We start from the raw sequence: 27,269 nt of genomic DNA, 5'->3' as shown, positions 1-27,269 counted from the left end.
CGTACAATCTAATAACTATGGATGTGGTCGCATTATATTCAAACATTGAGCACACCATAGGAATGGAAGCATGCAAATTTTTCCTGGGAAAAAGAAGCATTCATTACAAAGAGCATAATGTAATGCTGAATGAGATGATCTCCATGTGTCTACATAACAATATCTTCTTGTTCAAAAAACAAATCTTCAAACAGACAAAGGGATATGCAATGGGCTTCTCTTTTTCGCCTAACTACGCGAACCTAACAATGGGGTGGTTTGAACAAAGAGAGGCATGGAACACGACTAATTATCAATTTCGACAAAAGATTGTACTATGGCTGCGCTTCATAGACGATCTTTTCATCATTTGGGATGGAACCGAACTGGAATTCGCAGCCTACTTTGAGAGATTAAACAACAGTCCAATGAAACTCAAATTCACATACAAATTCAGTGCTGAAAGAGTTGAATTCTTGGACACAGAAATCTACGTAGTAAATAACTCTCTCCAAACGACGCTACACCGGAAGAAAACTGCAACAAACGCAGTCTTACATGGAGAAAGCTTCCATAGAGAAAACCTCAAATGGAGCATCCCATATGGAGAGTTTTTAAGAATGCGGAGAAACTGTTCAGAAGATTGTGAATTCCAGAAACACAGTAAACAGGCGGAAGAACGATTCCTCAAACGGAAATACCCGAAGAATGTGGTGAAAAAAAGTCTGAACAGAGTATCAGCTTTAAATCGAACAGACATTCTACAGCCACAATCAAAATCAAAAGAAAAAGAAGGAACAACCATAAGGCTGATAACTACACAAAGTGCAGAAAACAACAAATTATCAGCAATAATCAAAAAACACTGGGGAATCCTTCAATTGGATCAAACCTTGGCCAATATCATCGGTGACCACCCCAACATCACTTATCGACGAGCAACTAATATAAGTGATAAAATCATACACAGCCACTTTCAAGAGGCCCCGATTACAACTTGGCTTCAAAGAATAGGCTTCTGGCCTTGCAAGCAATGCAAAGTTTGCAAAATTGCAATACCTACAAAATCTGTAGATATGGGGAAAAACAAAACTTGGCAAATTAAACAACATCTAACATGCAAAAGTACTCATGTGGTCTACATGATAGAATGCCCCTGCAAGAAAAGGTATATCGGGAGCACAATCTTTGAAGCTAAAAAGAGAATACTGGAGCACACCCGAGCAACAACTCACAAAGATTCAACAAATGCCATAGCAAAACATATGTCTCAACATCATGATGGCAAATGGGAGTCATTAAAATTCTGGGCTCTGGAACAAATATCACAATCAGAAAGAGGAGGTGATAGAATAAAGATCTTAAGACAGAAAGAATCCCGCCATATCATAACTTTCAGAACCCTTGACCCCAGAGGTTTGAATCAAAATGAGGAATTACATGTACATCTGTAATCACATCTGAAAATAACAACTCATTAACAAACTCCTCAACAGAAAAACCGACCAACAGGATGAAAAGCTGCAAATACACCTCACCAGAGAGCGCAGATGCAGCCCAGGTGAAAAATGAAAAATAATAACTCACCAGAGAGATGAAATGACCGATGGAGACGTGTTAAAACTGAAACTGTGAACATAATAGACAGCTCACTAGAGAGCATGAATGGTTATACTGATTTCCGATTCACTGGCCTCGCGGACAACAAGTAATCACAACCAAGAGAAAGCACATCCTTGGGACACTATTACACCACATTAGAGCACAAAAAAACGAAAAAAACTATAAAACAGAATACCTGAATTAACGTGCACGCTACAAGTACCACAATGCACCACTGGACAGTGAGAGGGTGTGTGCACAACGAGTGGAAATAAAGGAAGGCTGGGTGGAAAAAACAACATCCCGTGATCAAGCCTCAGGTGGAGGTGAAACGCGTTGGGTGAAGGAGCGATTTTGTAAATAAAGCGCCTTTGAATTTAAAAGCACACGAGTGAGTGCATTCCTATACTACGAAGGGTGCTGTCGACCGGCAGCGCCTTTGTTCTTTATAAATATATATATATATATATATATATATATATATATATATATATATATATAAACAAACACCGTCAGGTCCTTCCGGGATGAAAACCCTTGTCAGGTGGTGCGTTGTCCGGCGAACCTACGGCCGGATAATCCAACAAAGTTCAAGGAACAAGAAAAACGCACACTTGGAGGTTCTGCTCGTATTCTTTACTGAGCTATCGTTACGCGTTTCGACACAGCAGTGTCTTGGTCACACGATATCAACAAAGTTTTCAAACAAACATATAAGCACACAAAAATAGAAGAAGTACTACCATTTCCTGTGATTTACATATTTCAACTGGTCGCCATTTTGGAATGGGTTCGAAGCTCGATCTCATAACGAGATACATGCGTGTTGTTGAGTTAATAAACCAACAGATCTATACAGAACATGATATAAAACAAAATGTATCAAAGTATTTGTGCATACATGATTGCATATATCAAAATTAGTGTCCCAAGGTCTAAAATGCTCAAGATACGATATAATTGAATTTGTCAATCTTTATCGATTCCAACACCCATGCTGCCAGACCAAAGCTATAACAGCTGTACATTCTGGTACAGAAACAAATGCCAGTCGGACTAGTGCCATGAAACGTACGTGCACGTGGGTGTCGTATGGGCATGTTCAGAGATTCCGGAGATATCCAGGCTCTATACCAATTAATGGTGAAATTACAGAATGACTAACCGACTAGTGCAGCGTCCTTACTCTGCATGCTAGTGATGCAAAAGGGTGTCATGTGAACTTTCCCAGTCTCGGTGCTTGATGATGTTTAAAGAGGACTAGTGCCTATTCTCAAGCAACTCAATACCAGGATACCGCCTAATAACCAGGTCGAGATTGGAGACAGTAGTACTCATATCAAAAAGCTATAAGGTGCTGCGAGTGAGGGAAAACGGCAGTGTTGGCAGTCCCATAAGTCTATATGTGTAAGGATAGTATTGTGCAAACAAAAGATACAGAACAGTGGATAACGCAAGTGCAGTTCTTATCTTATTGGGCGTGTAGTGGCATCCGCGTGAAGAAAAGGGTAGGGAACCGGTGCAGTATCCATAAGACGTGAGTGGTCCCTTCCTTTCCTCCTAGGAAAATTGAAAGAACAAAACCAAATTAATGATAGCCCAATGTTGCATATATACATATTTACACAATTCACATTACACTCTCCACTGTCTAAAATTATTCTGGTCGCCAATATTTAGCATGAAGAGTTACAGCAAAGACACGGCAAACAAGGACAAGAAGAGATAGGCACACAAGCTCAGTCAGCATGTAGGTGCGTTGCCAGTTCCTCATCAAGATTATGCCCTCCCGGGAACTTGGTCTCTAATTCCATAATCCATTTGGATTCCCTTTTCCTGAGGGCTAGTTCTCTGTTTCCCCCTCTTCTTGACATGTTGACCTGTTCTATGGCAAAATACTTAAGAAGAGACTGGTTGGATTGGTGCTTGTTTTGGAAATGTCGTGCAATCGGATAGTTGTAGTCTAAGTTAGAGATGGCTCTAAGGTGTTCCAGTATTCGCTTTTTAACCATGCATGTGGTACTCCCGACATACCGGAGTTTGCACGGACATTCCAAAATATACACAACAAAATTGGTGCTACACGTGAGGAACTGTGTTATGATTTTCTTCTGACCTAATTGTGTAGTCTCAAATTCTTTCATCATGTGACTGAATTTGCATGCCTTGCAATGGCCACATGGATAGAAACCTTTCAAATTGAATGGGTTTCTATTGGGGTTTTCCGTGATGTCTCCTCTAACTAGGGTATCCTTCAAGTTTTTCCCTCTCTTGTAGGTAATCAGGGGTCTGTCACTGATGTTATTGCCAATTATAGAATCTGCTTTCAAGATTCTCCAATTCTTGGTCAGGATTTTTTGTACATATTTAGATTCCTGATTAAATGTCGTTATAATCCTAACCGGTGTTTCCTCCTGGTCATCGGTGGCAGAGTACTCGAGGGCTTGAGATCTACTGATATGTCTGATCTTGTCCTTGGCCTTCGTGAGTACCCATTCAGGGTACCCGTGTTCTCGGAATCTACCTACCATGATGTTTTGTTCTTGCTGGAAATCGTCATCAGTACTACAATTCCTCCTTGCTCTGAGTAGCTCCCCAAATGGAATACTCCATTTAAGTGGTTCAGGGTGGGCACTGTGGGCATGTAGCAGGCTATTGCCGGAAGTTTCCTTCCGGTGCAAGCTTGATACCATCCTGCCGTTCTGGATTGTGATGAGAGTATCAAGGAATTCAATTCTGTTGTCACTTACACTGGAAGTAAGCTGTATGTTGTAATTGTTGTTGTTCAACCTATCTATGAATTCCCTGGCTTCTTCTTCACTGCCCTTCCAAATGACGAACAGGTCGTCAATGTATCTCAACCATACTGCCACCTTCTTGAAATCAGAGTCCATGGTCTTGTCCCTGCGTAACTCCTCCTCCCATTTGCCCAGGAAGAGGTTCGCAAAACTAGGTGCGAAGCACGTTCCCATAGCCGTGCCTCGCACCTGTTTGTACAGTTCCCCATTGAACAGAAAGATGTTATTTACAAGGCATAATTCCATCATGTCTGAAAGCATGTTGGTATGCTCAAGGTAGCAGATGTTTCTTGCCTGGAGAAAGTGTAAACAAGCCTCAATGCCCTGGGTGTGGTTAATTATGGTATACAGGGAACTCACATCCAGGGCCATGAGTAAGTAACCTTCGACCCATGCAATGTCAGCGATTTTATTCAGGAAATCCTTTGTATCCCTAAGATACGATGGTAAATGGATTACATATTCTCTTAGAAAAAAATCCACATACTTGGATACATTCTCGTTGACATTCCCCAAAGATGACACAATTGGTCTCCCTGGTGGCACCTCGGGGTTTTTGGTGTACCTTCGGAAGAAGGTACAAGATGGGTAATTTGGGAAAATCTGTTTTGAGATAACAGTATTCCTGCCACGAAATGAGCCCTTCCTTTTGCCAATTCATCAGTTTCTCCCTTGTTGATGTTATGCTACTATTATAGACATCAGAAGTACATTTGCAGTAAAAATTTACATCAGACAATTGTTTCATCGCTTCCTTAATGTACATGCTTTTATCCCATAGGACAATGTTGCCCCCTTTATCAGAAGGTCTAATTACCAAGCTTTTATCCTGGGCTAGAGAGAGGATAAAGGTTCTTTGTTGTTTAGATAGGTTGGATAGATAGGTTGGAATCTTTGTGGCCAAGTGTGGCTATTTTATGTTTATGTGTAATCATTTCCTTGGTGACTACATCATAAAAAGTGTCTATGGAATCATGTGGCAAAGTTGGGAAAAAGGTTGACTTAGGTCTGAATGTGGTGTGCGCAGCTCTGTGAGTGTTCATGCTGTCCTGTAAGTCCACCACTTGAGAATCCCCAGTATCTGTTATTGGGTCCGCCAGTGCATACATGGTTTCCAGGACATCAGCATCACCCACATTAAGATTGGGTTGGGACCAAGTGGTAGTTTGCCCTCCGGTATTGTCAGGTGGTCTAGTGTTTTTCAGGATATGCCACTTTTTTAGCTTGAGTTTCCTGATGAATTTAAAAATATCCACCCTGGTGTTAGCATAATTATATAGTTCAGTAGGGCAAAAGGTCAGGCCAAGGCACAATGTAGTTTTTTCCATGGGTGTTAAAAATCTCGAGGATAGATTTATAATAGTTTTATTTACCATTTGATCATCCATAGTTACACTGCTCTCTTCTGGCCTCCTCTTGCGGTTCCCACGAGTGCCTTGCTTGTTTCTCCTTTGTTTGAGCCTGAGTCTCCTCTGTTTGGACCGCCTCTATATATATATATATTCACTTAAAAAACCATAGGTTTCACACATGTTATAGTTAGCTGGGCATTTCACTCGTGAAAAACCATTGAAATTCCCACGTTATAGTTAGTGCAGGCAACTATAACTCACGCGACCGCAATCCTCTGCTGATGACGTCAGATATTACATCACTGATGACATATGTGTCTTTCTTAAAAAAAAATATTTGTAATATATGTATAGCTAAAAATTAATGGAAGAAGACATGGGTAAATAAGTGTCTAAATACAGTATTAGCATCAACGGGTAAATAAGTGTCTAAATACAGTATTAGCATCAACAGAGGATTGCGGTCGCGTGAGTTATAGTTGCCTGCACTAACTATAACGTGGGAATTTCAATGGTTTTTCACGAGTGAAATGCCCAGCTAACTATAACATGTGTGAAACCTATCGTTTTTTAAGTTAATTTGCAAGGTTTTTTAAATGCTAATTCCTAACTATAACGTGTGTGAAACTTATGGTTTTTTCAGTGAATTTGTACGGTTTTTTAAATGCTAAGTTATGTATTTATTTATTTATTTTAAGGTTTTTCACCGTGCGCGTACCGTGTGCGCAGGGTGCGCTTCGCGCACCGTGGGCGCGCTGTGGGCGCGCGGTGCGCGAAACGCACCGCGTGCCCACGTTACGTAGTTCGCGGAATTTTTCCGTTTCTACCGTGCCCGTACGCTACGCGCACTCCGCGATTTTTCGTTAAAAAATTAAAATACATTTTTGCCCTTGGGGGTCCTTCTGGGACCCCCTGACCAAGGCTAGGGGGTCAGGAACTGTCCAGCCTGCCCCCTTTTCACGTTATCCACCTTTGTTTTTCACCCCCTCAGACTGCGAGAGACAAAATGGCGGCCGACACTTCCTGGTTTTGACCGATTCGAATGTTTACTAAGATCTAACAACCAATCAGAATCGCGCTCGCGCACGTCAGCGTGCGCATACGGTAAGGATTACCGTACGCGCACGGTGTGCGCCTATAGATATATATATTGATTTAAATGCTATTTTCTCAGGAAATACTGAACAGATTTACACCAGACCTGCAAAAGGCACATCCCTGACCTGAGGACTACCTCTCTGCCAAATTTCAAGTAATTCTGTTCAGCCGTTCGGGCTGCAGCTTGGACTAAGGTCCTATGGAAAAAGCATGGGGAAGACGCGTTTTGGGACCCCCCCTTTTTCTCAGCCCCCGCTTGACGAATCCCCCCGAGACTTTCAGGGAAGGAGCGGAGCAGAGCGCCCCACCTATTTTGAAAATTTCGCGAGGATTCGTCAATCGGCGCCAAAGCTATTCAAAATAGAATGTTGCGGATTTCCTATGGAAACACGGTCCTAACTATAACTATCTACTGGCGACCGCCAGTAGATATATATATATATATATATATATATATATATATATATATATATATATATATATATATATATATATATATATATATATATATATATATATATATCACGAAGCAAAAGAACAGAGCCGCACTCTTTCTGGATATGAATTTAGTAAATTTTAATGACCTTCTCTGTTACCAACGTGTTTCGAACTCCACTGGTTCCTGATCACGGTATTTACAAGAGTCCATCATTTGTTTTTACATTTTTATACCAACTGATCCGTCCTGCCCGCAATGAAGCATTCTGGGAGTTGTGGTTTCAAAAAACACTTAATCATGTGTACCATGCTTATTTCCCATTATCATACTTTTGTATCTACAACTTAAAATGTGTTATAAGCCGGACACAGAAAGTCCGTGTTCCGTGACTGCAAATTCCATATATTTATCCACGCAGCCAATTATGCATGAGTACGGCTAGGTGCCGAGGGTGGTAATTAGAATCAAACATCTATTTGTCAAACAATTTCTGTTGAGTAACTCATGGGGCTAAGTGCCCTGTGTGTGATGGGTTTTTCAAGGAATTCATGAATGCAAATTAGTTTTGTTCGTTGATAACCATACAAATTCCTTGTGGCATTGATGTGTCTGAGCATATATAATAATGTGAATTTGTCAGGTGTTCGTGCGGGCTGAGTGCCCGTTTTCTAATTTACCATACATCTAAAAAGTATGAGGAATGGGAACAGCTAAAATAAAAATTTAATTAATAAATTGAAAAATGTCTGCTGGCAGCTCAGTCTGCATGTTAGATTTTTAAAGCAATTGGTGCATTTTTAAGATACAATGTTTGGAATTAGATTTGAGTCTCACAGTAATGTTCATAAATGTACATAAAGTTCCTCATCCCCATTGAGCCCGTGAGGAATTCGAGTTTTGAAGCGGATTATTAGTTTGGACTCAAGACGTCTCAGTCTTTCAGTTCTGTTTCCTCCTCTTTCATGTTCAGAGATACTGGCGATGCCTGAGTAGCTGATATTTCTCCATGTTAAACCGACATGATTCTGTAGATGTTTCGTCAGAGCATAGGACATGTCTTTGTTTTGGATCGCGCGTATGTGCTCTAGGATACGCTTCTTGAGTGGACAGATAGTTGAGCCTATATAGCGCTTCCCACACGAGCATTCAATCAGGTACACCACAAATTGTGATTCGCAGGTTATTGAGTTTTCAATCCTGAAGGTCCGATCTTTGGGATCTTTTAGTGTTTTTAAGTTTCTGCCTATCTTGCATGCTTTGCACGAGGTGCATTTTGTAAATCCAATTTGTCTTTTTTCCAGCCAAGATTGAGTCTTGATGTTTTGGAAATGGCTGTTTACCAAAGTGTCACATAGCGATGGAGCTTTCCTGTAGGTTATCATTGGAAAATTTCCCATTGTTAGGCCAATATCAGTGTCTTTTTTTAATACATTCCAATATTTCATTAGGATTTTCCGAATTTGGAAACTTTCTTTTGAGTACGTTAATATTAGGCGAGGTGCCTCTTCTTTTGTTGACTCTTCCATACTCATCCGATGTTTCAATGTATTTCTGGCCGTTAATGTTTGAGCTCTAGTCTTGAGTCGAGCTTTTGTTTCTCCACGCAGGATGTCTCCATGTTTATAGCCACGTGCTGCAAAGCGCTGTTTGATATCCAGAAATTTTTGTTCCATTTCCTGAGGCTCAGAGCAGTTTCTCTTCATCCGTATGAATTCGCCATACGGAATGCTTTGTTTTAAAGAACGAGGATGAAAGCTCGATCCATGGAGGATACTGTTTGTTGCTGTTTTCTTACGAAAAACTGTGGCGTGTATTTCATTTGACTTTATGTATACTTTTGTATCCAAAAAGTCGATCTCTTCTGATTGTATGTTGTAGGTGAATTGTAGACCTACATCATTTGAGTTGAGGATTTTTATGTAGTCAGATAATTTTTCTTTAGATCCCTTCCAGAGCAGAAAAAGATCATCGATAAATCGGAGCCAGAGTACCACATCTGTGGTGTATGGATCATTTTCCTCTCTCCAAGCTATATGTCTCTCCCACCAACCCATGGTGAGATTCGCGTAGCTTGGAGAGAAGGAAACTCCCATAGCTGTACCGCGTTTTTGGGAGTACAGCTGTTTATTAAATAGGAAGACATTGTTGGTGAGACATAGCTCAATCATTTCCATGAGCATGTTAGTATGTCTTAATTCTCCGATTGGTCTTTGTTTGAGGAAGTACTCTACAGCTTTTAATCCAATGTTGTGGTCAATAGATGTATACAATGAGACTACATCAATCGTGGCTAGAAGATAATCTTGTTGCCATTGAGTCTCCATCAGGATTCTCAAAAAGTCACCTGTATCTTTGATGAATGAGTTTAACGTTAGAACAATGGGAGATAAAAAGTGATCCACATAGTTTGCTAGATTTTCATAGAGGGACCCACAGCTGGAAATTATGGGTCGGCCTGGTGGTTTGTGCAGGGTTTTGTGGACTTTCGGCAGAAAATAGATTGTAGGTGTCACCGGATTAGTCATTGTCAAGAAGTTTTTTTCATCTTGGCTGAGCATTCCTTGCTCGAACCATTTCTGTAGTCGATTGTGAAAGTCACTGATCATGTCCGGAATGGGGTTGGATTTTAATTGAGTGTAATTGGTTGTGTCATTTAACTGGCGTAGTGCTTCATCAATGTACGCTTGTTTGTCTAAAATGACAATGTTGCCCCCCTTGTCAGCTGGTTTAATTTCGATTTTATTGTTGTTTTTCAATGCTTGTAAGGCTTGGCGCTCTTGTATGGAAAGATTTTCTTTCTTTTTGGATTTGATGTTTTCCATTGTTTCTAATTCTGCCACCACTAAGTCATGAAACATATCTATCCGATTCCCCGGATGTAATGCTGGACAAAATTTTGATTTATTTTTGAAATCAGTGCGGGGGTGAGTATTCGTTGTTATATCCATTTCTTGTAGTATTTGTGTGTCTGATAGCTCTGTCTCTTCTATCTCATGTGCTAACTCATATGCAGTTCTGAGTGATTTAGTCTCTGCTATGGTAAGTCCTTCAGAGGTTGTTAACATATCACATTCTCCAGATGGAAAGTTTTGCATTTTGTTTTTTTGCGGTAGTTTTGCAAAGAATTTTTTTAGCTTCAGCTTGCGGACATATTTGTACATGTCTATTCTGGTTTCTACAGAATCTGAATGTTTTTCCGGGCAAAAAGTTAATCCTTTATTCAGTAAAGTGCGTTCTGCCTGCGATAGATTGTAATGAGACAGGTTGATTATAAGGTCTGGTTCTGTTTGCATGTTACATTCATAGTTTATTTTTTTGTCACTGTTCTGTTGCGTAGAAAATATTTTTGTTTTTCGGCCTCGTCTTGTTTTTCTCCGCGGCCCTTGTTTCCAAAGAAATCCCTTCCGCGTGCTCTTGTTCGACCACTGCCTCGTCCTCTTCCTCGTAGCTTTGGATTTTGTTGATCCTGGTAGAGCATTCTCATTTCTTCTAAAAAAGAAAGCTTTTTAATAGTTGTTGTCACAGATGAGTTTTCTCCATCACTTTGTTCCCCCTCTGATTCACTGGGTGTTGTGTATGGGGATTCTTGTGTGATTGGTTCGTTCTTGTCCCAATGTTGTTTCATGACGTCAAACCTTTTCGCAAATGTGAATATTGTCCCATTTGCATAATCCGACTCATCTCTTCTAAACTTGCGTTGCTTTCTCTCTTGAACTTCACTTTCATGTTTGTCTAAGTTTTTCTCCATCATAGAACGTAGTTTGTTGACATTTTCTTCCTCTTTGTCATGTGATTTAATAGACTGTTCTACTTCATCTATTTTTACATGCAACTCTTCTACATTTTTTTTAGCGTATTTGATGATTATCAGCATCATTCTGCGCGAGCAATCCATATTATTGTTCCCCCATTCGTCCAGCATTTCAGGGCTGGTGTCGGGGTGGTTGGGTAAAGTGAATATACGTAGTCCTCGTGGTACAAGATCAAGTTCTACATATTTTTCCATAGTTATTATTTCCCAACTGCGTGATATTTCTTTCCGGAGTAGTTTCTCCAATTGATTGAATAGTTGTTTTAATTTTAAGAAGTATCTACATTAAAACAACTATTCAATCAAAAGCTCGACTCAAGACTAGAGCTCAAACATTAACGGCCAGAAATACATTGAAACATCGGATGAGTATGGAAGAGTCAACAAAAGAAGAGGCACCTCGCCTAATATTAACGTACTCAAAAGAAAGTTTCCAAATTCGGAAAATCCTAATGAAATATTGGAATGTATTAAAAAAAGACACTGATATTGGCCTAACAATGGGAAATTTTCCAATGATAACCTACAGGAAAGCTCCATCGCTATGTGACACTTTGGTAAACAGCCATTTCCAAAACATCAAGACTCAATCTTGGCTGGAAAAAAGACAAATTGGATTTACAAAATGCACCTCGTGCAAAGCATGCAAGATAGGCAGAAACTTAAAAACACTAAAAGATCCCAAAGATCGGACCTTCAGGATTGAAAACTCAATAACCTGCGAATCACAATTTGTGGTGTACCTGATTGAATGCTCGTGTGGGAAGCGCTATATAGGCTCAACTATCTGTCCACTCAAGAAGCGTATCCTAGAGCACATACGCGCGATCCAAAACAAAGACATGTCCTATGCTCTGACGAAACATCTACAGAATCATGTCGGTTTAACATGGAGAAATATCAGCTACTCAGGCATCGCCAGTATCTCTGAACATGAAAGAGGAGGAAACAGAACTGAAAGACTGAGACGTCTTGAGTCTAAACTAATAATCCGCTTCAAAACTCGAATTCCTCACGGGCTCAATGGGGATGAGGAACTTTATGTACATTTATGAACATTACTGTGAGACTCAAATCTAATTCCAAACATTGTATCTTAAAAATGCACCAATTGCTTTAAAAATCTAACATGCAGACTGAGCTGCCAGCAGACATTTTTCAATTTATTAATTAAATTTTTATTTTAGCTGTTCCCATTCCTCATACTTTTTAGATGTATGGTAAATTAGAAAACAGGCACTCAGCCCGCACGAACACCTGACAAATTCACATTATTATATATGCTCAGACACATCAATGCCACAAGGAATTTGTATGGTTATCAACGAACAAAACTAATTTGCATTCATGAATTCCTTGAAAAACCCATCACACACAGGGCACTTAGCCCCATGAGTTACTCAACAGAAATTGTTTGACAAATAGGTGTTTGATTCTAATTACCACCCTCGGCACCTAGCCGTACACATGCATAATTGGCTGCGTGGATAAATATATGGAATTTGCAGTCACGGAACACGGACTTTCTGTGTCCGGCTTATAACACATTTTAAGTTGTAGATACAAAAGTATGATAATGGGAAATAAGCATGGTACACATGATTAAGTGTTTTTTGAAACCACAACTCCCAGAATGCTTCATTGCGGGCAGGACGGATCAGTTGGTATAAAAATGTAAAAACAAATGATGGACTCTTGTAAATACCGTGATCAGGAACCAGTGGAGTTCGAAACGCGTTGGTAACAGAGAAGGTCATTAAAATTTACTAAATTCATATCCAGAAAGAGTGTTCTTTTGCTTCGTGAAATAATTGTGAGGTCGTCCTACCTCACGGCCGGCACCAGCTTGAAGCGCTCCCCCCGCAAGGACACTTTGCTAATTCATATATATATATATATATATATATATATATATATATATATATATATATATATTACCTACTGGCGGTCGCCAGTAGGTAGTTATAGTTAGGACCACGTTTCCATAGGAAAACCTCAACATTCTATTTTGAATAACTTTGGCGCCGGTCGACGAATCCTCGTGAATTTCTCAAAATAGGTGGGGCGCTATGCTCCGCTCCTACCCTGAAAGTCTCGGGGGGATCCGTCAAGCGGGGGCTGAGATAAAAGGGGGGTCCCAAAACGCGTTTTTCCCATGCATTTTTCCATAGGACCTTTAGAACGAGCTACAGCCCGAACGGCTGAACAGAATTACTCAAAATTTGGCAGAGAGGTAGTCCCTAGGTCAAGGAAGTGCCTTTTGTAGGTTTGGTGTAAATCTGTTCAGTAGATTCTGAGAAAATAGCCTTTAAATCAATATATATATCTGAACCCGCTTACGGTACGCTTACCGTACGCTTACGGTAAGCGTACGGCGGCGTGCGCGAGCGCGATTCTGATTGGCTGTTAGATCTTAGTAAACATTCGAATCGGCCGAAACCAGGAAGCGGCGGCCGCCATTTTGTGTATTTCACTCTGAAAAAAAAGAGTGAAAACAAGGAAAGGGGGCAATGAGGAGAGTTACAGACCCCCTAACATTTGTAAGGGGGTCAAAGAAGGACAGAAAAGTACAAAAAAAACATTTATTGATTTTAAAAAAAATCACGGGGTACGCGTACGGTAAGCTTACGGTAAGCGTACGGTAAAAAAAATAAAAATAGATAAATGAAAAGCAGATTTAAGAGTTTAGAAATTAGGGAGCTCTAAAAAGAGCTGTTGTGTTTATGAAGTCATTTTTTTAGTGGTACCTACAAGTAAGTACCGATGCAGAGTCTAAGGTTCAAGAGGAAGACTCTGTTCCCTTCATCATTGAAGTGCACACCATCTCCTCTATAAATGTCTTGCATGTCATAACGCAAGTTGTTGTGGTAAATGGCACCCATACCATAGTCACGGAGGAAAGCAGAAACAGATTTGTTGACGTGCTTTCTTGCTTTGTCAATCTGTGGACAGAAATGATTGGACCAGTTCCATTTTTGCCTTTGGCATATGTTGGAAAACACAAAGGCAGTTTTAGGGAAAAGTGTAAACAGTTGTGCAAAGGTGTCCTTCATAAGCATTTCCAGACCTACCCCAGTCAAAGTGCCTAGGTCATTGCCACCACAGTGCACTATTATGAGGTCAGGGTGTTGGATTTGAATGAAGGATTTCACCAATGGCATCAATTGGTGCCACTTTAACCCTCTCTGACCAATCCATTTAATGTCTACATTTGGCAAAGCAAGGTCTCTCACCATATCTGTTTTCTCTGCAAACTTTTCACTCCAGAAGACATAGCTGTGCCCTACAATCCACACTGTGAACATCTTCAAAGGAGAACTGGATGCACTCAGGAGGTGTCTTTCAGTAGAATGGCAATATGAAAAGAAAGACAGTTTGGAAATGGAGGCATACATATTTTTTTAAAACAAAAAGAACTGATTGGCTGTTTCATACCATTCTAGAATAAAAACTAGGCTGTATGTGAAAATTAATAGAAGCATGTTTTGTATTGGTACAAAAAAATGTGTAACCAAAGAACAGTACTATGGATTTGCTGTAAGGTTTGAAAAGTCAAGCACTCTTGCTCTGTGGAATTGAAACATTGTGTGTCGAACTTCTGACCTAACTGCACACAGCAGTGTTCCATGAGCTGTTGCTATGGTAGCAGGCAGAAGTCAAGTTGGGGGAAGGGTACTAGGCAGAAGTCAAGTTGGGGGCAGGGTACTTTTGGAAAAGGGTTGGTTTTCAACCAATAGAAATGTGTGATTACATTTGAAAAAAAGGGGGAAGCACTGAGATTTGAAACTTACATGTATATGTGTGGAAAAATAGAGGGAAAGTTTGCCATTATCTGGTTCTGCTGAGAGGAGAGAGGTGAACACAACAGAGATCCTGGCTCTGATAATCTGCTGTTTGAGTGTCACATTTCTTTCACAACTAACTAATTTTAAAGGTGAGTTTAGAGTTTGAGAGGGGATGTATGTGGTAACTTAAGAAATGAATAATAGAAATGGGAATTGTTTTTGTTGTAGTTACACATGGTGGTTTCATAATGTGACAGTGTGTAAAAGTGATTTACACTTGCCCCGAAAAAAAAAAGAGCAGTAAGTGTGCTTTCAAATTGGCAAAGAAATTTCGTTTTGGGACTAATGTGAAAACATGACTCTGTGTGCATAGAAGAATTATAGGCAGAGATTTATTGCGTCTTGCTCTGGTGATTTCACAGTTGCATTAGATGGAAAGGGGGAGCGAATTTTTTGGGGAAGAAGCAGAGGCTTAGCACACACCCATGTGCTTGCCATGTATAGTCATGCACAGTATTTAGAAGCCAGTGGGGTTTTCAGGTTTAAGTCTGTAATGCAAATACATTCAGCATCACTAAGGCTGGTTGCCCTTGGTGGAGTGTAGGCAGTCACAGAGAATGCACATGGTGGTGGTCTGAAAAAAAACCAGCTTGGACATGTGCATTTAAATAAATCAAAAAAAGTGGTTTCATAATGTGTCAGTCTGTAAAAGTGATTTTCACTTGCCAAAAAAAAAGAGCAGTAAGTGTGCTTTCAAAATGGCAAAGAAATTTCGTTTTGGGACTAATGTGAAAACATGACTCTGTGTGCATAGAGGAATTATAGGCAGAGATTTATTGCGTCTTGCTCTGGTGAAAATAAGGCAAAAATATTTTTTGGAAAAAAATGTAAATATGTATACTGTATTATAAATTGTTAAAAAAATATTAATACTTTTTTCTTTTTTTTCAGATCGATATAGAAAATTTTCGAAAACTACAACCATTTTTAAAACTATTTTTAAAAAAAACAAATGAATAAATATTTTTTTGAGTGAGTATGGTAAGTCAATAATAATAATTGTAGTCTCTCAAGGACCTTGTAATGTGATAATTGATTTTTAGTGTTTTTTTAAAAAAATAAAAAAAAGGTACGCGCACCGTACGCGTACGGTAAAAAAAAAAAAAAAAAGGTTTTAAAAAACATATGTAAAAAAAAGATGAAAGATAAGGTTGGCTCTTAAAAGAACCGTTGTGTTCATGCAGGGACAGAGGAAAGGAAGCATGGGAAAATCATTCAAAGCTACAAATGTGCTGATCTATTTTGTTGTTCACTAGGGAAACACTGGTCTCCCTATGACAAATTAGACCTTTACAAAATGTGCAATGAATATCAACCTTCCGAAATCGAAGGTTCATTTCCAGAGGGCCAGCAAAAGGAGATTCTCCCCCCACAGATGAAGGGCTCACCTGACCTGCAGAAGAAGGAGTCAGCCCTGCAGATGATGGTCCAGGCTGAGCTGCTGTGGATGTACTGGCTCGTCTTTCTGAAGAGTTACCTCCAAAAAGATGACCATGTGTCCTTCCGTGTACATCCTGGAGGTGCCTCTTCATGGTGTGATTCCCAAAGGAATACTTCCTGTTAGGATTACCTCTAGAAAGTACACGCTTACACAGACAGCAAGTAACTAAGGGTGCATTCACCTTTTGCTGGCCTTCTGGAAAAGTAAAATAATCCCAAACATAAGAAGGCTTTTGTTTCCTCGATCTCTGCCTCAAGACAGTGCTGCTGGTGCTAGGCTCACTCTCAGAAGAGCTCTGCTGTTCTGCCATCGTATCCCAAAGACAAACCAGCTCCTTCTCCCAAGGGATCACAAGCAGAAATGAGGGGAATGGGTGTGGTGTAGGAGAGTTCTAGAACTGAAAGTAGTTTCAACCAATCAAAAGTTGTGTTTCATGATCACATGACCTACCGTACGCTTACGGTACGCTTACGGTACGCTTACAGCAAAAAGTACGCGTGCGCGTAAAAAAGACAAGCGCTTCCGCGCATGCGCATAACAGTCACTCCCCGGCACTTCCGCGTAACGTGCGCGTGTGGCGTAAGCGCGCACGCGTCCCACGCGCAGTACGCGCGGCTACGCAAATTGCGTAACTATACGCAAGCAGCGTAGATAGATTACGGACGTTGCGTAAACCGTACGCTTACCGTGAGCTTACGGTACGCGTACTAAAAAAAAAAAAAAAAAAAAAAAAAAAAAAAAATCTGGTAATAAATTTTACATGTTTATTTTAAAAAATATATTAAAAAAAAATATTTAAGGATTTTAAAAATTTAAGCATAGTCTTTATAAAATGAAAGAAAATTAAATTAAAAATATGTTTGAAAAAAATGAAGAATAAAAAAAAAAATTAGCATTTAAAAAACCTTGCAAATTCACTGAAAAAACCATGGGTTACACACACGTTATAGTTAGGAATTAGCATTTAAAAAACCTTGCAAATTCACTGAAAAAACCATGGGTTTCACACACGTTATAGTTAGGAATTAGCATTTAAAAAACCTTAGAAATTCACTGAAAAAACCATAGGTTTCACACACGTTATAGTTAGGAATTAGCATTTAAAAAACCTTAGAAATTCAGTGAAAAAACCATAGGTTTCACACATGTTATAGTTAGCTGGACATTTTACTCGTAAAAAACCAATGAAATTGCCCCGTTATAGTTAGTTCAGCTAACTATAACTCACGCGCCCGCAATGCACTGCTGATGACGTCACATATTACATCACTCATGACATGGTCAGTGACATCACTCATGACATCACTGATGACATCTCAAATGACATCACTGATGACATCATCCAGTGAATGTGTGTTTTTCTGAAAATTAAATATGTTTTATATATGTATATCTCAAGGTCGATGGAAGAATAAATGGGTATATAAGTGTCTAAATGGATGATTTGTTTTTAAAAAATTGATTGTGTAACTGACTGATTAAGTGTATCTCTCACTTTGTGTATAAGTGGCTGCATGGGTTGGTGAGTAGCTACATGGGTGTCTATATAGGTTAGTAGTTGTTTTTTTGAGTATCAGTCTGAGTGTCTGTATGGTTCGGTGGGGGGTATTACGTAGTGCATAGGTGCATGAATGAGTGACTCACTGTTTGTATGTGTTGAAGACAGCATGTGTGCAGGACTGTATGGGTGGATGAGTGTGTGTATGGGTGTGTTAGTGAGTGAATGACTGTCCCAATAGTGTTTTCAGGAGTAACTACATATGTTTTAAACTAGTATATGTGACTATTGGTGTATATATGTGAGTATATGTGAGAGGGACAGATTGAAAGAGTTCCTGTATGAATAAGTATGTGTTTCTATAAGTGATTGTTTAAAAGACTAAGTATGTGTAAGTTTCCGTAGAAGTAAGTGTGGTGGTGTGTGTATAACTGTATATGCAGGTGAATGTATGTTTGATTCTTTATTAGCATGAGTGACTATGTGTGTGAGTAACTCTATGGATGAGTGGCATTATGTAACAGGATGTATAGGTGTATGAGTACATATGATGAGTGAGTACATGTATGAGTGACTGTATAGGACTGTTGGTGAATGAGTGGATGTGTATGTGGATCTTAGAATTACTGAAGAGGTTGTTGTAACTGGTATTGGTATGTCCATTTTTTTGAAAATTTTAGTCTCTATTTTTGAATGTGTGTATCAAAGCTTATATTAAGGTGAGAGGAGGTCTGCCACTCTATCACAAGGATGATGTCATCAGTGATGTCATTTGAGATGTCATCAGTGATGTCATGAGTGATGTCACTGACCATGTCATGAGTGATGTAATATGTGACGTCATCAGCAGTGCATTGCGGGCGCGTGAGTTATAGTTAGCTGAACTAACTATAACGGGGCAATTTCATTGGTTTTTTACGAGTAAAATGTCCAGCTAACTATAACATGTGTGAAACCTATGGTTTTTTCACTGAATATATATATCTGTGTGTATATACACACTGATCGATACACACACACATATATATATGCACACACACATATACACACATACATACACATACATACACATATTCTATAATTTAATAGTGAAGCAGCTGTTAATTGTCCTGACAATAGTGAGATTGTTGCACATGCACAGAAACAGTGCCCAGAATGGATGCCTGTTTGGAGCGACTCTCAGGGAGTATACTTGAAGCGGACCTTGGGTTGTCTGCGCACGGAAAGGGGCCACGCATGTACACCTCCACCGTTCCTCCATGGGAAAGGGGGGCAGTGGAAATGTGAAATTACAGAACAGAAGCTGCAGGGAGAGGGAGAGTAGGCAGGAACTCCAGGTGTTACCAAAAGGTGGCCAGCTCCTTCCTCTTCGGTGGCTGAACCTGTTTTCCAGTGCCCAAGGGCAGCTCGAATTTGCATTTTACGAACGTTTACAAATAGGTGTTTAATGCAACAGAAGTGCGCTGATCGTGAAGGGCAAATGGGGCCTGGAGCAATGTGTCAAAGTGTTTTGACACGTAAGTTAGGAAATGTTTGAGGCAACTCACTCTGACCTGCTAGCTACTTCCCACCCCTTCCCCCATGACCAACTACCTCATCACCTCGACCAAATATTTCACAAGAAAAACTGAATAAAGCTGTGCGTCATCCTGTGGAACATGGTGAGGAGACCGATTTGTTACATTCGGCATCAGATTAAACATCAGGTGTGAGGACAGCACAAGACATGCATAAACAAAGTGAAGCAGCAAGGCTCGCACTCTGACTTTTATCCCTTAATTACAAGTTGTCTGCCTGTCTTTATCTCAACTATCTCCATTTCAACTAACCCTCAGCAAATAGTGCTTAGCAAGCGCCCCGAAGAGGCCTTAATTTAACATATAGGACCTACAGAAATCACCATATGTAGATGTGAAGAGGGGGCACTTCACAGTGCCGCCACCATTATTTATTTAGAGATGTAAAATTGTGCTTAGTTGTATTTCATTTGAAAGATATTTCCCAAACTGCCTGATTATGCATTTTAAAGTATACTTACTCTCACACTCAATCGTCTTGCTCAACCTCTTGAGAAGTGAATGTCTTTTAATGCTTGGGGCTCATGCTCAATGAGTTAGTCTTGAGGGTAGGGGTGCACCTGGACGTAACTGTTAACCAGTTAAAATTGCTTATCCTGTGGCTAAGTGTGACTTCTAAGATGGTATTAAATAACTACAAACAATTAAAATCTATCTATCCATCCATCTATCTATCTATCTATCTATCTATCTATCTATCTATCTATCTATCTATCTATCTATCTATCTATCTATCTATCCATCTATCTATCTATCTATCTATCTATCTATCTATCTATCTATCTATCTATGTGAGTGAAGTGGATCTTTACATTTGTGGTTTTTCATTGCTTACCTACAGGCTTCAAACATCTCTGCTCAACAGCATACAAAGTATCACTATAAATGCTTGTATATTTTTGTATATCAGAATGGTTTCCAGCGTCATTCCGCGTATGCAACTTGTGATTTGGATACCGTAGAGCCCACACATATTGTAAGGAGCTGTATCAAAATAAATAATTAAATCTCACTCAATCAGACAAGAGTTTATTTTGCTTGCCAAGCATATTTTAACTAGCCAGCTGTCAATATACGCAAGGGAAGTCATCTGTGAGTCCGAGTGCTGGCAGTAGTAAAGGATTGCTCCCTTCATGTTCCAGACATGTACTGCCATATTCTGGCGGGGGCAGTGGCACCCTACAGCAGGCATGCACTACCACTGTATGCCAGGAGGTGCTGCCACCTCTGCTTGAAGCATGTTGCCACCTCATCTTAGGCCATTGTTTACATCCTGTACATTCCTGACTACCTAAAGACAAGCAATTTCTTGGCATATCGCGGGGGAGTAGGGTTGACCAACAGGGGTTGGGTAGCCAAGTCTACAGACCTGAATACCCCAAAGGTGGCCCAGTCTCCAGTGTGGTTCATGGAAATGGAGGCGATTCTCAGATCTGAAATACTCAGAGAATGGATGCACACTTAGATTTCAGTTGCTGGGTTCAACACATACCCTTTCAATCTAAAAATCCAGTTGTAGTTGATGTATATTAGAAAATAACTATTCTTTGTGTTGCAGTCTAATTGTCACATTTTAGGATCAGTGCCTGGCACATTGAATGACATTATCAAAAGAAATGTGCCAAGTGACACCATGTCACTTCTGAGCAGTGCTTAATTTGTAAAATATGAAGTCCAAGTGCTCAAATTTATGTAGGAGGCCACACCCACTTTACCAGCTCCACCCACTGGCTTCACCCTCCAGCATGCCTGAATCCGAACCCCGAACATTGGCCTTTATGTAAAACACCTAGATTAGTCAACATGGATTGCATATGCTTCATTACTTTCTTTTTAGTTTTTTGTCTATGATGCGCTTTCTAGAAAGTAAAGCAAGTCTGCCAAATACAACAGTCAGCCTTGCCAATTACCAAGCATCAGGGGTGTGTGCGTATGTGAATTTGTGTGTGTGTGTAATGACAGAGAAACAGAATTGAATCATGATGCAGTGGGGAATGTGACCTATGTATAGCGCTACGAGAACCCTGCAACTAAAACCATTGCGAGGGCAAGAGGTTAGTAACCTTCCATTTTAAGAGCTTCCATCAGTTTTAAGATCTATTGAGAGCTTCTCATTGCTGAAAAGGTTGCAATGTTTGATATTTAACATTTTTCATTTACTTCATTGCTTGGTTTTATTCGCAACAAAGTGTGACTCTCAGTGCCACACAGATGCCAGTTTAATGTCACTCATAAGTACATTGAAGCCACCATTGGAATGTCACACATTGTAATCTGAAAACTTGGCTGCTATGGTACAGCTTAACATACTGATGATTGCCACCTTATACCATACATGCCTTACTTTTAACACAGGATATCTTTTAGCTGAAGGACATTAACCACACTGTCCTCAGCCCTGCGGGATTTTCAACAGACTGATTTTTTTCCACTCAGGCCTTTTTCCACAAGACACGCCACCTTCCTTCAAGCCTCTTCCTGAGGTCAGGTCATCTTTTATGGGCTCCTCAACCGATTGGAAAGAAGCGAGACTGACGGAGTCTGTCAGGATTCAGGAGCCCCTAACAGAGAGAGAGAGACCTTCCCTTCACCGCTCGCCCCAGCACTGCACCCACTATGGTCTTCCCTCTTCATCTCCTGGTTTCCCTTCTTCCCTTATATTTTATGCCTCTCTGGCATGTTCTCCCTTTTACCCCTCTGGCTCCTTCTTTGACTGAGCTCCCTCAGCCTTTAACTCTCTGGCGGCCCTGTGCGGGAAGGTGCGCAGTTTGGGTGGGTCTGTGAGAGGTCTGAAGTTCCCGACTGACGAGAGACTACCTGTTACAACAACCCCCGCCCTGGTGCTAAACCGGCGCTACACTGTCTGCTATAGATTCGCCTCTGCGAGGTACAATGGGTGTCACTTTATAGATAAAGCCTCGCAGAGCACATAGTGCTTTGAGGCTGGTCTTTGATGAACAATGGGTACACTGTCACCGAGGGTGCAAAGCAGCTCCTTGAGGCGCATGTAGTGCTTTGATTCCAGTGTTTCTGATGTACAGTAACACTTACACAACAACAATTATAACACACTTTTACATAGTTGTTTCAAGGACTGACGCTAGCTTTTCCTACAACGTTGCACTCGAAATACTATTGACAATTTGCCACTGGATGAATGTCTATCTCTTCCCAATACTGACGTGAGTGATTTGGACCGATTTGCAATTTATTGCCATCAATCTGACTTGACCTTGATCTATTGATCATCTATAGCCCTGCAATTTATATAAATGACGCTAACTATATCTCCACGATCAAAATTAATCGTGTCGAACTTGAATATAAAAGGGTCTTTCGTAATTTGCAATATCCATTGTCCTGAAGATGGACTGATGGACTGACGCCTTTAAAGACCGAAACGTCGACTTTTCCATCTATTTCCGAAATATCCATTGCATTCAAGTGACCATTATTCTCATCAAGAGATATGTCATTGCTGATCTCATTGCAATAGATGTTTTTATCATGAATTCTAGTATTATTTTGTTTTTACCTTTTTCATGATCTATTGCTGAATTGATTGGTCATTTGTACTCCTTTTAACTCGATTTATCTATATAAATAATTTTGTATTTTCAACAAAAAGATATTCCTGTGTTTTCTATGCTTTTCATGCTCATTGCTTGGTGTTGTCAGATGACAAATTGGGTGTATGTTCTAATTAGACTCACTCTCAAAGGAATTTTAGAACAACTAATCATTAATCTTTATTGAAATAAAATCCCTTGTAGGCATTCTTTACCTGTCACTATTTGTTTTGCCCAAGCCTCCAAAGGTTCATTGGGTTCACCCTATTTTTTTATAATTTTACATAGTGGCACCCTACAGCACCATGACAGTAATACTCGTCGTCTCACCTTTGACCTGCAGCTTCGGTAGTACTGGCTGGAGCAGACCACAGGTGCTGGCAAATTGGCTCCTCTATATTTCTACCTCACGACGCACGTGCAGTTTACACTGCGCATGACTTGACATAAACATTACAGTCTGAGATGGACCTGAATTGTCAGGACCCAGGCTGCCTAAACCCAGCTCACGCGTGCCACCCATTAGCCCACACCGTTCTCAACCATAATTAACCAATGGGAGCGACATGCTCCTTGAAATGCAGGTGTGCACTACTGACATCACTAACGTGATGCAGTCATCGTGCCTGGCCCTGGGTAGACGATCCTCTGGACATGCCAGGCAGACATGCATCGGAAGTTCGGGATGGAAGGAGTTCAAGACAGGTAATTACATTAATAAATCTATTTTCAATAATAACGGGGCCCATCTCACAGTGGAGAAAATCGGTACCCCCGGTCCTTCAGATAAGTGCTGGTGCTAAGCACCGGAAAGCACCGGCACAAATTAAGCACTGCTTCTGATACTGCCAACAATTACTAGTTTTTCAGTGAGCATAGCTATTTAGTTGAAGAAGTATTTTTATTCGATCAGTCTATGATCATAAATACACACATTCAGAGATACGAACAGTAAGCAGTACGGTAAAAGAAAATATGTTACATCATCCACATATATACAATACATTTGATCTGATGAGGATGAAGGTGCAGAGCAGATAATAATACAAAGAAGATGAAAGCCTTTAATAAAATAAAAATATGGCAGTCAAGACAACTTATAATAACTCAACAATTTAAGAAGGGAGATAGATCTAATATAACATGGATTAGTGTAATTTTTGCCTATACCTAGGGCAATATTAACCAATCTTCTTGAAGTAAAATAATCATAGTTAGAGAAAATGACAATATTTGCTGGCATTGGTAGACTAGTCAGTATAACAATGTTTGCTGGCAATATTAGGCTAGTCACTGGCTATACACAGTGAATCAGTAATTCATTTATGTCACTGATTTAATTGAGTAAATAGAAATGTGACCAGTTTCTAAAAATGTCTTTATCAATACATAAAATGATGACCTATTTAACATTCTTTTTTTAAACATAACATATGTCCATAGGAAACAGTATTGTCAGCTATCCAAAAAGCATCAGAATTTTGCAGCAAATACTCCATGCATATAATAAATACAGGAAAACCAAGAACACAAACTATTTGGTATTATCTTATCTTAAAACACGAATGGCATCTGTAGGTTGAGAAACCGAAAGTAATTGACATGCTGGGATTATCCACATCCTCCTGGTTTTCAAAATAAGCAGGTCAAAAAAACATTAAATGCTCCACAGACTCTGATGGAATATTACACATTGGACATGCCAGTGTGGTGGGGTTTTGCTTCCATTTGGCTTTTAACAGATTTACTGGTAGAACCCAATATCTACATTTTAAAAACAGAGAACTTGCCTGAAGTGGTTCTATATGCTCCATAAACACTTAACATTAAGATGGAATTAAAATTAATAAAATGATTTGTTAAATTGGCATCTGCACGTAGAAATAACCAGTTTTCCATGATATGAGTTCAATATTGTGACTTCAATTTGGTTAATATCCCTTTATTCTGGTTGCTTGGGTTATCCCACACATCTTCTAAGCCCAATTTAAGCAACCAACTCTTGACATACCTGAGACAGAAACTTAGTACCTCTTTATCTAATGATTTAACCTCTAATAATGCCTGTTTGGGATCTGAGATTTCCCCGTCCAGTTTTGTACCCAGTATATTAGAGGTTTTAGAGCAGCAATATGTGAGATATTCTTATGTCCTAAATCAAGGCGCATGGGGTCTAACCGAGTACTCTGTGGCATCCATAATATAGCTCTCATGATTTTATTTTCTGCTTTTTTCTATCCCTTTTGTTTGGTCCATCCCCCAATATTCTATGCCATAAAAGGAGTCTTCAAGACCCCTAGCGTAATATATTTTTAAAGCAGGTGTAATTGGCCAGTAGATCGTGTGATTCATTTTCTTTAATATTGCTGACTCTATGTGCTGGAGGGTCATTTGGCACTTTAGAACCTGGGGCAACCACGATAAATTGTTTGCCAGCCTTACTCCTAGATAATGTCTTGACCTGTTCTAGGCTCCATGAACCAATCTTAATTTTCCATTTAAAGGGCTTATGGGGACAAAAGTCATGAATTTTATTTCAAGCCCATTTATTTCTAAGCCAAATAGCTCGCAGGCTTCTGAGAACCGTATTAAAATGTTTTTTAGGCCCATAGGGGTTTTCAAAATAAGAAGCATATCATCTGAGAATAAAAGGGTTGGAAGGAATTGGCTTGCCAGTTTTGGGAGATCACATTACAATCAAAGAGCATGTTTATGAACCCATTAATGTACAATGTGAATAAGGTAGGAGCAAGTATGCAGCCTTGACGAACCCCATGTGAGACTTCAATGCGTTCGGTTAGTTTGCTAACTTTGCCCCATCTTACTTGGGCGTAGTTCTCATTGGGCAGGCAAGTAGATACGTTTAACAGCCCCATGGGCTTTCCTATTTCTTTTAATACAGTCCTCAGCTTCTCCCGGGGTCTCAGGTTGAAAGCAGATTTGGGGTCCATAAATACCACAAATAGGGGACCCTTGCTAAATAAAAAACATTTCCATATTATCAATACAAATTGGAATACCTGGTCAATGGTACTTGTGTGTGGCCTGAACCCTGCTTGCAGGTGGTAAAGAATCTGTTCCTCCTCCATGCACACCTGTATTTTGGAGGGGTATACACAAAAAAAAATGTGTGCTGTGTCTATTAAGCTGATGGGTCTGTGATTGGCTGGGTCCCCTTTATCCCTTGTTTTATATATGGAGTTGATTTCTGCCCCTTACCAGCTGTCTGAAATATCTAGCCCCCTAGCTATGGCATTAGCAATCCTATTTAGTATATGGCTCCTAACAGTCAGGTCTGAGCTATATAGATCTCCTAGGATCATTTCTAATCCCGGTGCTTTCTCCTTTTTCAGGTTTCGCCTGCACAGTGATTGCGCTGTGCTTTTGAAATCTATTGTATTAAATACATCTTAAAAGGGGCTTACATTCTTCCCCTTGCTTTCCTTGCTTTTCATTGGTTCCTGTGCTTACCACCTACTTTTCCTCCATTTTTATTGGCTCTAACATACTGTTTCCTTCATTTACCAATGCTTGTTCCTGTATTGTTCGTCATGTGCTTTTCTTATCAATTTCGCGTTGCCGAATTACTGTTTCCATTCACTTTTTCATATGTTGTAATGTGAGCATGTGGGGGGGCTCTATGTGCTCTAATGCCCTGTGCTTCTCATCTGCCACACAGCTGCAGCGCTCTGCGGTGCTCGTGGTCCCTCACTGTTTACTTAAGCCCCAATTTTATTATATGTGCTGCCAAGGCAAGCATAAACGCGAAGCTAATCTGTTCGGAGCAGCATAGCTCTTCATGATACGGCCCCTTCTCTGCAATCAGACCGCGCCCCCCCCTAATCACCCTCTCCTCACGACTGGACCGCATAAACCACTGGAAAATGCCAGATTGGTAGAATAGACAGCCTGGTAGTTACTAGTTAAAGATGTATGAAAAAGTAAAACAAAAAGTTGGATACAATTAACTGAGACAAACAAACCAATTAATTAAAATAAATTGCCAAAACTAATCACCACAGGACTATATGATAATCAGATGTTTGTGAAATTACAAACAAAAAAATACAGAAGATAAATGACATCCACTGAAAAGAAAATGTAACAACCTCAATTATTTATCTTCACAATTTAAAAGCAGAAAAATCAATGGGTGTTCATCCTCTTTATAGATAGTGTATGCGATCTACTCCAAGCTAATGAGCACCCTCTGGTGACAGTTTGCCATGTATTCTCAAACATCTGCAAATTCCCCACATG

General features: G+C 39.9%; 1 protein-coding gene across 6 annotated transcripts in view; it reads left to right on the top strand.

The window, feature by feature from the left end:
* Nucleotides 1-27,269, top strand: part of LOC146811885 (sulfotransferase 1B1-like) — a 445,124-nt gene that overhangs the window by 192,336 nt on the left and 225,519 nt on the right. The window lies entirely within an intron of this gene.

Source organism: Triturus cristatus, chromosome 7 (assembly GCF_964204655.1).
Source record: "Triturus cristatus chromosome 7, aTriCri1.1, whole genome shotgun sequence".
Classification (NCBI taxonomy): Eukaryota; Metazoa; Chordata; class Amphibia; order Caudata; family Salamandridae; genus Triturus; species Triturus cristatus.
Note: the sequence above shows the minus strand (reverse complement) of the source record. Positions and strands in the feature narration are given on the sequence as shown.